Genomic DNA, 17,210 nt, shown 5'->3' on the forward strand with positions numbered 1-17,210 from the left:
GCATCGGCAGATGGATTCTTTACCACTGAGCCACTTGTAAGCCCTGAATATATTTTTTAAATTATTGTTACTTGTAGCTTTTGCTGTAGCATCTTTATGGGCAATGCCACTATTAACTGTGGCAATTGACAAGATGTCACATGACGCATAAGGCTGGTCACAACTCAGCTGGTGATGGGTATGTGGCTTGACTGGTGTTGACCTCAAGCAGTGTTTCCAAACAAGAATGCCATTGTGAAAATTCACACCATGTCTTCAAAACTTGCACCAAGTACCACATCATATATAAATTGTATCTCTGCAACCACAGTTATCTTTGTTTCTGTTAGCTACAGCATCCACTCATGAAAATGCTGCAACTTCAAAAATATTGTTATCTCATTTGTCTTGGTCACTGACATACCATCCAAACTAAGGAAGAATCGTAAGATTCAGGACCATGGGAGGCAAGGCAACAGCCACATCAGCAACAACCAGAAGCACTGGGGAAGCAGGGTCAGGCTAGTGGCAGGCATCACCAAACAATCAATTTAGGCAAAGCTACCTAGGTTACTTTGACAAGGTTTATATGAGGCATAACCACTTAAAGAGGAATCAGAACTTCTATCCAAATGTTAACCTCAATAAATCATTGGCCTTGGAGCAGACATAGGTAAATGCTAACAAAACCAAGACTGGTGACAGTCCCATCATGGATGTGATATGATCGCACTTAAAACATTCTGGAGAAGAGAAACTCCTAAAGCTGCCTGTCATCATGAAGGTCAAATTCATCAGCAGAAGAGCCATGGAGAAGATAAAGATCAGGAAGAGGAGTCTGGTATCTTCGTGGTTTGAAGCCACATGGATTTCACTAAATACTAAATAATGCTTTAAAAAAATTAATAGTACACAATGCTGACTGTCATTCAGCACCCTCCTTTGTCACCCCTTATTCTGAGAAGGGCATCTCTGCCCGTGTGCTGCCTTCTAGCTCTCAACTCTCACGCTACAGACCCCACTGAAGAGAAAGGGGGGTTTTGTCTGTCCCAGCCACTGGCTTCCCAGTAGTCAAGAGCAGCTTCCAGGCTGGATGTTGAGAGCACTCCGCATGAACTTTCCCTATCTGATAGCTATGGGTCGAAAAAAATCTCCGGCATCTTCTTGGCTTTCCTCTACATGCACACAGAGCATGTGAGCTCCCTTCCCCGCTCCAATCTTCTTCCCTGCTTGCCAACTTGGCAAACACCCTTTGTCATCTTCAAAATTATTCTGACCTCATCTCTTCCATGAAAGATCCTCTGATCCTCCCAAGGAAAATAAGTCGATTCCTTCTCTCCAAAAACCTGATCCCTTGAGTGCATCACCATGAGGGCATCTAATGTCTTATGTGCATCTTATATAAATAAATACATGTATTTATTTACATGGTTGTCTCTGTTTACTTTCTCAAGGGGGCAAATTATGTTTGTTTCAACTCTTGTCAATTTAGGTCCAAGGCGCTTCACCCTGATTTCACATTGAAATCACCTGGGGAGTTTTGAAAACTACAGATGCCTGGGATAATCCCCAGAGGTTCTGGTTTAATTAGTCTGGTGGTTGGCGCTTGTATTGTACCATTTTATTACATTGTTTCTGAGTGCCAAGGAGAACTCTAATGAACAGCCAAGGTTGAGAGCCGCTGCCCTTATCCAGCACAGGACTTGGTATACTGTACACTGTCATTTAACTGTTTCACATTCCTTATGTTTAATGCTCTTAACCTTTAGCAGATTTCCCGCTACAACTGCTGCTAGGATGAGTCACCAAAATATCACTTCTCCCTGAAAAACTAAACAAACCTTTGAAATAGGAGTCTTCATCCATCAGCGTTCTCCTCCTAGGGTAGCTTAGGGAAAGGCGGGGGAGGGGGGAACACTCAAGAAATAACTCCCTCTGAAGGAGGGAGGCTGGCAGTTGACTTTATCATTTTTGCGTGAAGCCCACACATACCCTGGGAGACGCTCTGTGGCCCAGGAACAGAACTCTGGAATACCAACAACAAATCTGATAGGAGCTCCCATCATGTTTGAATCCGCTGACTTCTCTCCTCCCCCAACCTTAGAATCCAAAGCTGGTTCCAACTGCTTTCCAGTAATTTCATATAAGATGAAAGCATTCCTATCAGGAGGGTTGCGTAGCCACCTGTGCAAAGTTTTCCCATTTCTTTCTGTTTTGGCTAGAAGAATCGTTCCCACTCTGATACTCAGATGCAAAGACAGGAAGAGGGTTTTGCAGTAGATGCTGGTTTGAGCTGGGAGCCACAGACTTCAGAGGTTACACAGAAGAAAAAGAAGCTTGAATAGTTCTCATCCTAGTGACATGTTCAGAGCTTCCTCCACTGGCCCCTCCCTCAGGGGTTTGACCATCTGAAGATAATTGGGGGGATGTTCTAATATTAATGATGTTGACCCCGCTTGCTTCCGGGGCCATTAATGAGAAGCCCTGTTCTTTTCCTTTGTACCCAGTTTGACCTGGAGGCCAGCCATCCTTCTGCATGGTGCTGAGTTATACATATTCTAATATGCAGGCAAAGGTTAGACTTAATGAAAGCAGACAGATTTTGATTCTTCCCTTTTATTATTTCAGAGCCATATTAACCTGGGCAAGGCTGACCTTATGAAAGCTTCAGTGAGAGCCTGCCCATGTGGGGCAAAGTCATCTCTTGCCTGAAAATACTTTCCCTGATGCTGATAACCCAGCATTCAAAATGCATTCTTTGAAACTGAGAGCAGCTAGTATAATGCCAGACACCCATTCTATCCTAATCGTGTAAAAAAAAAAAATCACACCAGCCTTCCAGGACCAGGGCAGAGTCCAAGATGCTGGAGGCAGATGATGCAGTTTGTGCCCTGGAGTATCAAAGGTGTAGAGAGAGACAAGGTTGGTCCTGGACAAGGAGCATCCACTGTCAGATCTGGGGCAGAGCGAAGAGAGAGGAGACCGGGAATAAGTTCAAACACATGAGCATCAGGGGTTCTTATCGAGCACAAAGGGGACAGGCTTGCCATTTTTAAAATGCAAGACCTAGAAAGGTAGTAATGCTGATACTTAGCATGTGGTAAGCATTTTCTATGGATCCGGCATTGTTCTAAGAGTTTCACATGCAGTGAGCCATTCAGTCCTAGCGTGTGTGTGTGTGTGTGTGTGTGTGTGTGTGCGCGCGCGCTTGGTCATGTCTGACTATTTGCAGCCAGGCCCCTCCATCAAAGGAATTTTCCAGGCAAGAATACTGGGGTGGGTTGCTATTTCCTCCTTCAGGGGATCTTTCTGACCCAGGGATCGAACCCAAGTTCCTTATGTCTCCTGCATTGGTAGGCAGATTCTTTACCACTGAGCCAGAACTCCAATTATTATCACCCTTAATCTACAACTGAGGAAACCGGGGCTTAGAAAGGTGACCAGTTTGCCAAAGTCACACAGCCGTGAAATAGCAAAGCTGGGATTTGATTCCAAACACTCTCATTCCCCAGACGGCTGTTGACTTTTATGATACGCGGCCTAGTGATCAGGGAACTGGATGTGCATTCTTTCTTGGAGGGGGTGGAGTCTCAGCATTCAGAGGACAGTTTGAAGTCCTAGGTGCTAAGAAGGCCAAATGGGGTTCACAAGCCCCCCATATTTTCCCAGGGCTGCCCTGGTTTCTTGGGCTAGACTCCACCACCACCTCTGACCACAATATGATATCCATTTCAGATATCATGACTACGGCTACAGATTGGAGAAGTTCCTTGCCCACTGACCATGAATCTGTGAGCACTAGCAAATGGCCAATGTGCTACTCAGTCAACCAGAGGCCAAAAGAAGCTTCAGTTTTTAGATGACTCATGGTCTCCTAAGTATACACCATTGCAGGACTTCCCCGGTGCTCCAGTGGTTAAGACTCCATGCTTCCAATGTAGGGGGCATGCGTTCAACCCTTGATATAGGCACGAATATCCCACATGCCACAGGACAAGGCCAAATTTTATTTTTAATTAAAAAAAGAAACTATACACCATTGACCAAACCACCATGCTCATCAAGCCAAGATAAATCGGTTTGGTGCAGGGTTTCTCCATCTCAGCCCTACTACATCTTGGGATGGATCAATCGTTGTTGTAGGAGGCTGTCCTATAGAGGATGTTTAGCAGCATCCCAGGCCTCTACTCACCGGAGGTCTGCAGCACTCCCTGCCCCAAGTGGGACAACTATAAGTGCCTCCTTGCTCAGTCAGGTCTGACTCTTTGTGACCCCATGGACTGTAGACACCCAGGCTCCTCTGTCCATGGGGATTCTCCAGCAAGAACACTGGAGTGAGTTGCCATTCCCTTCTCCAGGGGATCTTCGTGACCCAGGGGTCAAACCTGCATCTCTTGCATCTCCTGCACTGACAAGCAGATTCGTTACCACTGTGCCATGCTTCCAGATATGGTTAAATGTCTCCTAGGGAACCAAGTCACCCCCAGTCGAAAACCCGAAGATAGTTCCCAAACTACAGTGTGCCTCGGAATCACCTTGAGTTTGATCAAACAGAGATTTCTGAGCCCCGCCTTCAGAGTTTCTGACCCAGCAGTCCTCTAGTGGATTTAAGAATGTGCAGAGATTCCAGGTGATGCTTCTGCTGTTGGCCCAGAAGACACCCTTAGAGAACCACTGAACTGGTCCATTCATATCCAGGGTCATGCACGTGTCTGTTCTGAATGTGACTTTGGAAAGCCCTTTCTCACCTACTAGAACAAAGAAGAACTGACTCATTGGAAAAAACCCTGATGCTGGGGAAAGATTGAAGGCAGGCGGAGACGGGCACGATAGAGGATGAGATGGTTGGATGGCATACCGACTCTATGGACATGAGTTTGAGCAAGGTCTGGGAGTTGGTGATGGACAGGGAAGCCTGGTGGGCTGCAGTCCATGGGGTCTCAAAGAGTCAGATACAACTGAGTGACTGAACTGAACTGAATTTAGACATTAACTCTCAACAGAAGGGTAAGTTCATAGAAAGAAGCCTGGAATTAGATTCAGAGAACATGAATTTGAGCCTATACACACACACACACACACACACACATATATGTATACACACACACACACACACACATATATATATGTACACACACACACACACACACACACACACACACACATATATATACATAAGCTCAAAGGGCTTCCCAGGTGGCTCTAGAGGTAAAGAATCCAGTTGCCAGTGCAGGAGACATAAGAGACACAGGTTCTATCCTTGGGTTGGGAAGATCCCCTGAAGTAGGGCATGGCAACCCACTCCAGTTTTCTTGCCTGGACAGAATCCCATGGACAGAGGAAACTGGCAGGCTACAGTTCATAGGGTCACACAGAGTCAGACACAATTGAAGCAGCTTAGTACACACACACATATATAAAAAACAATCCTGGATGAGTTATTTAAACTCTCAAAGCTCCCATTCAATAATCAATAAAACAACTCCCCCACTCACAGATAACAACCAACTTACTCTGGATTACTGGTGACAACAAAATAACCCAGTGTCCCCCAAGCTTTGATCATCCTCAAAACACATCATGCTGTCTTACTGTATCAACCACAACCTGAAATTAACACTTCTCTTTAAATCAACTCACTCTAAGGGGGAGGTAAAATCTTAATTATCTAATTTATCATAAGAAATAATATCTGTGAAATCAGTTTCCACTTGATAATTATGTTTCCCCAAATAGGCATTAAGATAACTATTAAAAATCTCTGTGTACCACTTAAAAGCATCTTCTATACCGCCTATGGGGCTATGGTTCATGTTATCACACTTTGGGGAACAGTGAGGTATTTGTGAGGGAGTTTTGTAGGTTGTAAATTTTGTACAGATTCAACGTGCTGTTATCAATTTTGCCTAGGCAGCATGGCTGTTTTAATTGTCTAAAAAGGGAGCAAAGGTCGAGACCAGGAGGCCCTCCCTGATGTGAGCTAACGCAGCTAGTGTGCCCTCTCCTCCTGCTCTTAAAGTTTGGCTGTATGTCAGGAATGGCCACTTGAACCTGTCATTCCCATCCCCTTCAGTCTCTGAGAGCTCTTCCTAATATGCCCTAATGCCATTTTGAATGGGAGATGATGAATTAAGAGTAGAGCAAATTGGACCCAATAGGAATATACTTGACACTGACAAGATCCACCCAAGCTTCAGTATTTCTCTTGTAATTAGCCAGAACAGGTCTCACTCTAGAATAGACCCATCAATAGCTTCAACACAGCACCTCCTGGAGAGGACACCACTTCAGAGCCTGGCCCACATCTCCCCGGAGCAAAAGACACCATCCCTGTGGGCCTGTGATCATGCGGCTTTTGGTCTGAGCACTTCTTGGAACAGGTTCAGGACCTCAGGTAACTGCTTCTCACTATAAGTCAATAGCTCTCCTTTCTGTGTGTATGAGACTCATCTCCAAAGCTCTTTGGAAAATTAAAGCATGTGTCCCACCCCAGATGAATTGAATCAGAATCCATGGAGGGAGGTAGGACTGGGCCTCAGCATCAGTATTTTTTAAACACGTCTGCTTAAAAAACCCATATGTGGATCTATGGTTAGGAACATGGTCTTCAGTGAGGGAGAAAAAAATCGGCAAATATTTTGACTCTGCCTATAATGAAAGGAACTCTGCCTTAGAGATACACACACACAGAGGTCGCTCAGTCATGTCCGACTCTGCAACCCCATGGATTGTAGCCCACCAGGCTCCTCGGTCCATGGGATTTTCCAGGCATGAATACTGGAGTGGGTTGCCGTGCCTTATAGATAAGCATGCACCAATTTTGATTCTAAGAAGAATGCCATGGCCTTTTACCATGTCCCCCTGAGCTCTTCCACTGACTTCCTCTCTCAAATGGCAATTTATTCTGTTTTCCAACTCAAGACTCAAGGATGAGATAAAAAACCTTCTGCACTTTTTTTGCATCCACTGTGGAGAGTGGTATCAAGGTTCCTCAAAAGCTAAAAACTGAACTATCATACAATCCAGCCATCCCACTGCTGCACATATATCTGGAAAAGAGGAAAACTCTAGTTCAAAAAGATACATGCACCCCAGTGTTCTCAGCAGTACTATTTACAATAGCCAAGACATGGAAATAACACAAATGTCCATTGACAGATGAATGGATGAAGAAAATGTGGTATAGAAATATAATGGAATATTGCTTGGCCATAAAAAAGAATGAAATAATACTATTTGCAATAACATGGATGGACATTGAGGTTACCATACTAGGTGAAGTAAGCCAGACAGAGGACACATATCACTAATATGTGGAATAAAAAAAAATGATACAAATGAACTTATTTACAAAATAGAAACAGACTCACGGGTATAGAAATCAAATTTATGGCTACCAAAGGGGAAAGGGAGGAAGGGTAAACTAGGAATCGGGGATTAACGTATATACACTACTTGTTTATAACATATAGACAAGGACCTACAGTTGAGCACAGGAACTATATTCAAAATCTTCCAATAATATGTAAAGGAAAAATAATCTGCAAAAGAATATATGTGTATTTCAAAACAAACAAAAAGCTCTGCATTTATTGAGCATTTATATCAATTGACAGTGTTCCGCGTTCCTGAAATGTAATTCACTAGACTGTCTTAACGAGGTACCACAGTTTCAATACTTTTATAAAGGAAAACTATTAGGCAGTCTATCCAGTAAAACCACAGCTTCCGGGATCTCCCCCTCAAATTTTTCTGAGACCACTTCCTCCTCCTTCCAACCATAAATTTCCAAGGAAAGCTACCATTTTGGTCCAGTGTCACTCCCAGACTTCAGACATAGATGACTGAGTTAGTGTTGGATATGGGCCTTAGCCAAGCCAGGTGAGACCCTTGTAGATTAGAATACAGAGAGGATTAAGATGCATTGAGAAATGGGGTGGGGGTGGGGGGCAGGGGGAGGAAGAGAAAACTCTTCTGTATGAATAATCTAGTCAGTAAACTAGAGGTGCCAGCAGTCTTTTTTTTTTTTTTTAATTTGTGGGAAGTCAAGCAAACTAGTTTAAGTGAACAAGAATGAAGGAAACACACAGAAGCTCATATGATGGAGGAAAGTCTACACTGCATTCAAGGCCCTGGTTAGCTTAAGCTAATCTGAGTAGGTTTCTGTTATTTGCAAGCAAAATAAATTCATATGACTTTACCTAGGACATACAGCAAAGAAGTATAAGACTTTGGCAGATTCCTTATAGAAATTTGGACTTCCCTGGTGACTCAGATGGTAAAGAATATGCCTTCAGTGCAGAAGACATAGGTTCAATCCCTGGGTCAGGAGGATCCCCTAGGAGAGGGCATGGCAACCCACTCCAGTATTCTTGCCTGGAGAATTCCATGGACAAGAGGATCCTGGCAGGCTATGGTCCATGAGTTCACAAGGACTGAGTGACTAACACTATAGAAATTTACAATCTGGGAGGCACAATAAAAAATTAAAGATTCTTTCAGCTCTTTCATGGAGCTCTTCTTCAGTAATTTCATGGAGTTCTTCAGGTCAGTTCCTAATCCCCACTCACCAGCTGTGATACCTTGTGTGGTTATTTCACCTCTGTGAACCAGTGTCTTCACCTTTATAAAGGATACTGATATTTGATGTGGGTGTGAAAATTAAACAGTAATATACTGTCTGGTACTTGGCTGGGGCCTCAACTAACCAGAATTCCTGCCCCTGTCTTAGAAGTAAAAGGGATTTTAGGGAACAAAGGGGAGAAGCAGCGGAGGGCTTCCATGCAAGATCTGAGCATGACCTGGGTTCATGCGATCATAACACACTCAGCTCTCCCCAGCTTCTGGCTGATGGAGAACAGGAGGCAAACCAGCATGGAACCCGAGCACTCCTGATCCCATGCAGCCCAGAAGGCATCAGAGCAGCCAATTAAGATGTTTTATCCTAAAAGTTCTCAGTGAAAGCAGGTGGAAAGAGGAGGTCACAGAGCTCGGAGCACAAAAAAAGAGAAAAAGTCCCTATCTATATGTGCTTTGAAAGTCTTATTCTAAAATAAAAATTAGGGGGAAGAAAACTGGGTCATTGAATTGAAATTCGTCAGGATCCTCATTAAAAGTTTGACTTTTTCTCATATGAATCTCAAATAATAGAAGAATATGAGAATGGCATTTGGTTATTTTAGGGTCATAGGAACAGTTTAGGCTTTTGATCCAAAGAGACCTAGGTTCCAATTTTGATTTTTTGGCTTAGCTCTGTGGCCTGCAGCAAGCCAAATGTCCTGTTTTAATCTCAGTTTACCCCACTCATCCTATTAAATGGAACTAATTTGGGGGGTTGATTAAAGGAATTAAAGAAGTTTCTTGTAAAGTGTCTTCATAGTGGCCAAGCATGATATGTGCTTGATCAATAAAAACTGTCACATCTCCAAACTCTGCAAAACTTTAAAAAATAAAAAGTTTATTAAAGTATAGTCGATTTAAAAAGTTGCGTAATTTCTTCTACACAGCAGAGTGACAGTACATATGTGTGTGCATATATACATGGTATATACACACTTTTTCATACTCTTTTCTGAGATGGTATGTCACAGAATATTGAATATAGTTTTATGTACTGTGCAGTAGGAACTTATTGTTTATCCATCCTATATGTGATAGTTTGACTCTATTAATTCTATTGGATTCCCATTCCTTCCCTCCTCTATCTTCTCTCCCATGGGGCAACACCAAGTCTGTTCTCTATATCTGTGAGTCCGTTTTTATTTTATAGATATGATGACTTGTATTTTGTTGTTGTTCAGTCGCTAAGTCGTGTCTGACTCATTGCAACCCTGTGAACTGCAAAATGCCTGTCCTTCACTTTCTCTTGGAGTTTCCTCAAACTCATGTCCATTGTGTCAGTGTATTTTAGATTCCACATACAAATGATATCATATATTTGTCTTTCTCTTTCTAACTTAATTCGCTTAGTATGATCATCTCTAGGTCCATTCAGGTTGCTGCATATGGCATTATTTTGTTCTTTTTTATGGCTGAGTAGTATTCCAGTGTATATATGCACCACAGCTTCTTTATCCAGTCATCTGTCAATGGACAATTAGGTTGTTTCCACGTCATGGCTATTGTCAATAATGCTGCTGTGAACATAGCAAATCCCATAAAGCTTTAATGTGGCTCAGATCATGAACTCCTTATTGCCAAATTCAGACTTAAATTGAAGAAAGTCAGAAAAACCACTAGAACATTCAGGAGTGACCTAATTCAAATCATTGTGATTATACAGTGGAAGTGAGAAATAGATTTAAGGGACTAGATCTGATAGACAGAGTGCCTGATGAACTATGGATGGAGGTTCGTGACTTTGTACATGAGACAGGGATCAAGACCATCCCCAAGAAAAAGAAATGCAAAAAAGCAAAATGGCTGTCTGAGAAGGCCTTACAAAAAACTGTGAAAAGAAGAGAAGCAAAAAGCAAAGGAGAAAAGGAAAGATATACCCATTTAAATGCCGAGTTCCAAAGAATAGCAAGGAGAGATAAGAAAGCCTTCCTCAGTGATCAATGCAAAGAAATAGAGGAAAACAATAGAATGGGAAAGACTAGAGATCTCTTCAAGAAAACCAGAGATTCCAAGGGAATATTTCATGCAAAGATGGGCACGATAAAAGGACAGAAATGGTATGGACCTAACAGAAGCAGAAGATATTAAGAAGAGGTGGCAAGAATACACAGAAGAACTGTACAAAAAGATCTTCATGACCCAGATAATCACGATGGTGTGATCACTCACCTAAAGCCAGACATCCTGGAATGTGAAATCAAGTGGGCCTTAGGAAGCATCACTACGAACAAAACTAGGGGAGGTAATGGAATTCTAGTTGAGCTATTTAAAATCCTGAAAGATGACGCTGTGAAAGTGCTACACTCAGTATGTCAGCAAATTCAGAAAACTCAGCAGTGGCCACAGGACTGGAAAAGGTCAGTTTTCATTCCAATCCCAAAGAAAGGCAGTGCCAAAGAATGCTCAAACTACTGCACAATTACACTCATCTCACATACTAGTAAAGTAATACTCAAAATTCTCCAAGCCAGGGTTTAGCATTACGTGAACAGTGAACTTCCAGATGTTGAAGCTGGTTTTAGAAAAGGCAGAGGAACGAGAGATCAAATTGCCAACATCCTCTAGATCATCAAAAAAGCAAGAGAGTTCCAGAAAAACATCTATTTCTCCGTTATTGACTATGCCAAAGCCTTTGACTGTGTGGATCACTATAAACTGTGGAAAATTCTTCAAGAGATGGGAATACCAGACCACCTGACCTACCTCTTGAGAAACCTGTATGCAGGTCAGGAAGCAACAGTCAGAACTGGACATGGAACAACAGACTGGTTCCAAATAGGAAAAGGAGTATGTCAAGGCTGTATGTTGTCACCCTGCTTATTTAACTTACATGCAGAGTATATCATGAGAAACGCTGGGCTGGATGAAGCATGAGCCGGAATCAAGACTGCCGGGAGAAATATCAATCACCTCAGATATACAGATGACACCACCCTTATGGTAGAAAGTGAAGAGGAACCAAAGAGCCTCTTGATGAAAGTGAAAGAGGAGAGCAAAAAAGTTGGCATAAAGTTCAAAATCCAGAAAACGAAGATCATGGCATCTGGTCCCATCACTTCATGGCAAATAGATGGGGAAACAGCGGAAACAGTGTCAGACTTTATTTTTGGGGACTCCAAAATCACTGCAGAAGGTGATTGCAGCCATGAAATTAAAAGGCACTTATTTCTTGGAAGGAAAGTTATGACCAACTTAGACAGCATTTTAAAAACCAGAGACATTACTTTGTCAACAAGGGTCTGTATAGTCAAGGCTGTGGTTTTTCCAGTGGTCGTGTATAGATGTAAGATTTGGACTACAAGGAAAGCTGAGCACCAAAGAATTGATGCTTTTGAACTGTGGTGTTGGAGAAGACTTGAGAGTCCCTTGGACTGCAAGGAGATCCAACCAGTCCATCCTAAAGGAGATCAGTCCTAGGTGTTCATTGGAAGAACTGATGTTGAAGCTGAAACTCCAACACTTTGGCCACCTGATGTGAAGAGCTGACTCATTTGAAAAGACCCTGTTGCTGGGAAAGATTGAGGGCAGTAGGAGAAGGGGATGACAGAAGATGAGATGGCTGGATGGCATCACTGACTCAATGGACATGAGTTTGGGTAAACTCCAGAAGTTGGTGATGGACAAGGAGGCCTGGTGTGCTGCAGTTCATGGGGTCGCAAAGAGTCAGACACAACTGAGAAACTGAACTGAATTGAAGTGAACTGAAAGAACATACATCTTAGGATCAGAAAGGTTTGAGTTACGCTTTTAATCTGATGATTGTGTGAAATTACAAAAACTCTCAGAGCCTAAGTTTCCTTCTCTATTAAAAAGCAATAACAGCACCTCCCTATAGTGGACCCTGATTTTGACCACCTAGATTCATTTCCCTTTCTTTCTCTCAGAGTATGACTTTTTTTTTTTTTCAGGTACTATGATTTTCCAGGTGTCCATATGCTTCTGGAAGGCTGATCTCTCCTTCAGCTCCTAGGTGACCTGACTGATCTGGAGGAAATCCTATTCTCTCAACAGATTTGAAGTGGCCATATGATGAGGCTTCCCAGGTGGTGCAGTGGTAAGCAATCTGCCTGCCAATGCAAGAGATGCAAGAGATGTGGGTTCAATCCCTGGATTGGGAAGATCCCCTGGAGAAGGAAATGGAAATCCACTCCAGTATTCTTGCCTGGGAAATCCCTTGGAATGAGGAGCCTGGTGTGCTACAGTGCATGGAGTCACACAAAGTTTTAAAATTGTATCTATTTATTTGTTTTTGATGTTTCTGGGTCTTTGCTGCTTTGCACAGGCTTTCCCTAGTTGTGGTGAATGGGGTTACTTTTCATTGTGGTGCATGGATTTCTCACTGTGGTGGCTTCTCTTGTTGTGGAGTACAGGTTCAGTAGTTGTGGTCTGCAGGCTTAGCTGCCCCATGGCGTGTAGAATCTTCCCTGACCAGGGATCAACCTGTGTATCCTCCATTGGCAGGTGGATCCTTATCCACTGCACCACCAAGCAAGCCCTGCTATTTAATATAGGACAAAGAAACAAGGTCCTACTATATAGCACAGGGAACTATATTCAATATCCTATGATAAAACATAATGGAAAAGAAAATGAAGATATATATGTAACTGAATCATTTTGCTGTACAGCAGAAATTAACACAACATTGTAAATCAACTATACTTCAATTAAAAAATAAACAAAAGAAAAATGACAGCAAACACTGCCTATGTTCCAGGCACCATTCTAAGAGCTTAACATATTTAAATTATTTAATCTTTACAACAATCCTATGGAAAAGACCCTGATCCTGGGAAACATTGATGGAAGGAGGAGAAGGAGGCAACAGAGGGTGAGATAGTTAGATGGCATCATCAACTCAATGGACATGAGTTTGAGTGAACTCTGGGAGCCAGTGAAGGACTGGGAAGCTTGGTGTGCCACAGTCCATGGGGTTGCAAAGAGTCAGACACGACTGAACAACAAAAACAATCCAATGAGCTAGATGCATAATTAAACCAATTTTATGGATGGAGAAAAGGAAGTTCAGAGAGATTAAATAATTCCTCTGAGTTCACACAGTTGATAGGTAATAGAGGCAATATTTAAAGCCAGGGAGCCAAGTGCTAAAATCTATGATACAGAGCAGAGGAAGACCACAGAAAACTCTGATTTGATCTGCTGGTTTGGCCTCCCTTCATCCTTCCAGCTTCTAAACAAAGTCAAGGAAAATGAATAGGGTCCATGGGGAGGGACCACCTTGAGGTAGAGAAGGGGCTGATTTGGGAGGCAGGGGTGTACACGTGGTCTCCCGTAAGATAATACTGTGCCTGGATTGCCTACCTGTAAAAGGGGCAGAGAGGTGGCTTACCTTGTGGGATTGCTATAGGGATGGGGTAGCATGCTTCCTGTTCAGTGTGGGGCTCAGAACCAGTGCTAAGTTGCTTCAGTTATGTCCGACTCTGTGCGACCTTATGGACTGTAGCCTGCGAAGCTCCTCCATCCATAGGATTCCCCAGGCAAGAATACTGGAATGGATGGCCATGCCCTCCTCCAGGGGATCTTCCTGATACAGGGATCGAACCCGAGGGTCTTAGGTGTCCTGCATCTGCAGGTGGGTTCTTTACCACAGGAGCCACCTGGGAAGCCCTCAGGGCCTGCTGCTGCTGAGTCGCTTCAGTCGTGTCCGACTCTGGGCAACCCCACAGACAGCAGCCCGCCAGGCTCCCCCTGTCCCTGGGGTTCTCCAGGCAAGAACACTGGAGTGGGTTGCCACTTCCTTCTCCAATGCATGAAAGTGAAAAGTGAAAGTGAAGTTGCTCGGTCATGTCCGACTCTGGGCGACCCCACAGATGGCAGCCTGCCAGGCTCCCCCATCCCTGGGGTTCTCCAGGCAAGAACACTGGAGTGGGTTGCCATTTCCTTCTCCAATGCATGATAGTGAAAAGCGAAAGTGAAGTCGCTCAGTCATGTCCGACTCTTAGTGACCCCATGGACTGCAGCCCACCAGGCTCCTCCGTCCATGGGATTTCCCAGGCAAGAATACTGATGTGGGGTGCCATCGCCTTCTCCGTCAGGGCCTAAATGAGAGCTATTAAAGACTGGCTATCACAGCATTGGAGTGCTAGCCTAGGTTTCTCCCATTTACCAGTTACCTGCTCTATCTCATTTAATGATGACATGAAGAGAAAGAAAAACTTAAGAAGTCAGTCTGAATGCCAACCAAGTCATCAGTTACCATTTTAATTCCAACCTTTCTCTGCTCTCCTAAGGAGTCTGATGAGAATTCCCTCCCAGGGCTTCATTTCACAACCAAGGCCAATTTGAGTCATTATCTCACTGTCAGCATCAAGAGAATGGAAACCAGCTGTCTGTCCCTTCTCGGAATAGAATCTGGGAGAGAGGAGACGTCAAGGGTGAATTCCCTGTGCAGGTCATTAACCCTGAGGACAATATCCAAGGATTCGTGGCCCAGGCCAGCCTCAGATGAGGCTACAGATGCCAGTAACCTCCTGAGTAGCCTCAGGGGGTGACCTTTGAAGGAGGAAGCTGCAGGGTCAGGGCAGAATAGGTCACACGTGGCAGAACTGGACACAGCATGGGGTTCAGACTTGCGAATCGTATCAAACCGGAACACAGGCTCCAGAATCAACAGACATGGGCTTGAGCCCAAGCTGCTGTGACCTTGGCCAGGTTCCCCAATCTTGATGAACCTCAGTTTTCTTGCCTGGGTAGGAGAGTAATATACTACATATACAGGCATGTATCAGAGATATTGTGGGTTTGGTACTAGGTCACCGCAATAAAGCAAATATGCCAAAAAAAAAAAAAAGTGAGTCATGTGAATTATTTGGTTTCCTAGTGCATGTAAAGAGTTTCCCAATGGCTCAGCAGGTAAAAATCTGCTTGCCAAAGCAGGAGACATGGGTTCAATCTTTGGGTCAGGAAGATCCCCGGGAGGAGGGCATGGCAACCCACTCCAAAATTATTGTCTGGAGAATCCCATGGACAGTGGAGCCTGGCAGGCTACAGTCCACAAGGTCACACAGAGTCAGACATGACTGAGTGACTTAGCACGCAGTGCATGTAAAAGGTATGTTTGCACTGTGTGCTGTGCTATGCGTAGTCACTCAGTCACGTCCAACTCTTTGCGACCCATGGACTGTAGACCACCAAGCTCCTCTCCATGGGTTCTTCAGGCAAGAATATTGGAGTGAATTGCCATGCCCTCCTCCAGGGGATCTTTCTAACCCAGGGATCACACCCATGTCTCCTGCATTGCAGGCGAATTCTTTACCATCTTAGCCACCAGGGAAGCCCAAGAATCTGGAGTGGGTAGCCTATCTCTCCTCCAGGGGTTCTTCCCAGCCCAGGAATCAAATCGGGCTCTCCTGCATTGCAGGCAGATTCTTCACCAGCTGAGGTACCAGGGAAGCCCATGTTTACTGTAGTCTATTAAGTGTGTAATACATTATGTCTTTAAAACGCAGTGTACATATCTTAATTTAAGAAAACTTTATTTCTTAAAAAAACTAACCATCATCTTATAGAATATCAAAGATCACTGATCACAGATCACTGTAACAAATCTAATAAACATTTAAAATATTCCAAGAATTACCAAAATGTGACACAGAGATGCAAAGTGAGCAAATACTGTTGGGGAAAGAGCACTGATAGACTTACCTGACACTGTTGACTTACAATATTGTATTAGTTTCAGCTGTACAACATAGTGACTCAGTATTTTTATAGATTACATTCCATTTAAAGCTACTATGAAATATTGGCTGTATTTGCTATGCAGTACACTATACCCTGTATCTTATTTATTTTATACATAGTAGTTTGTACTTTTAATCACCTAGTCTTATTTCGCGCCCCCCCCCCAACCCCTTCTCCCACAGATAACTAGTAGTTTGTTCTCTACACCTATGAGTCTGTTTATGTTCTCAGTTCAGTTCAGTTGCTCAGTCGTGTCCGACTCTTTGCGGCCCCATGAATCGCAGCACGCCAGGCCTCCCTGTTCATCACCATCTCCTGGAGTTCACTCAGACTCACGTCCATCGAGTCCATGATGCCATACAGCCATCTCATCCTCTGTCGTCCCTTTCTCCTCCTGCCCCCAATCCCTCCCAGCATCAGAGTCTTTTCCAATGAGTCAACTCTTCGCATGAGGTGGCCAAAGTACTGGAGTTTCAGCTTTAGCATCATTCCTTCCAAAGAAATCCCAGGGCTGATCTCCTTCAGAATGGACTGGTTGGGTCTCCTTGCAGTCCAAGGGACTCTCAAGAGTCTTCTCCAACACCACAGTTCAAAAGCACCAATTCTTCGGCGCTCAGCCTTCTTCACAGTCCAACTCTCACATCTATACATGACCACAGGAAAAACCATAGCCTTGACTAGACGGACCTTAGTCAGCAAAGTAATGTCTCTGCTTTTGAATATGCTATCTAGGTTGGTCATATCTTTTCTTCCAAGGAGTAAGCATCTTTTAATTTCATGGCTGCAGTCACCATCTGCAGTGATTTTGGAGCCCAAAAAAATAAAGTCTGACACTGTTTCCACTGTTTCCCCATTTATTTCCCATGAAGTGATGGGACTGGATGCCATGATCTTCGTTTTCTGAATGT

This window comes from Ovis aries, chromosome 24, assembly GCF_016772045.2.
Source record: "Ovis aries strain OAR_USU_Benz2616 breed Rambouillet chromosome 24, ARS-UI_Ramb_v3.0, whole genome shotgun sequence".
Classification (NCBI taxonomy): Eukaryota; Metazoa; Chordata; class Mammalia; order Artiodactyla; family Bovidae; genus Ovis; species Ovis aries.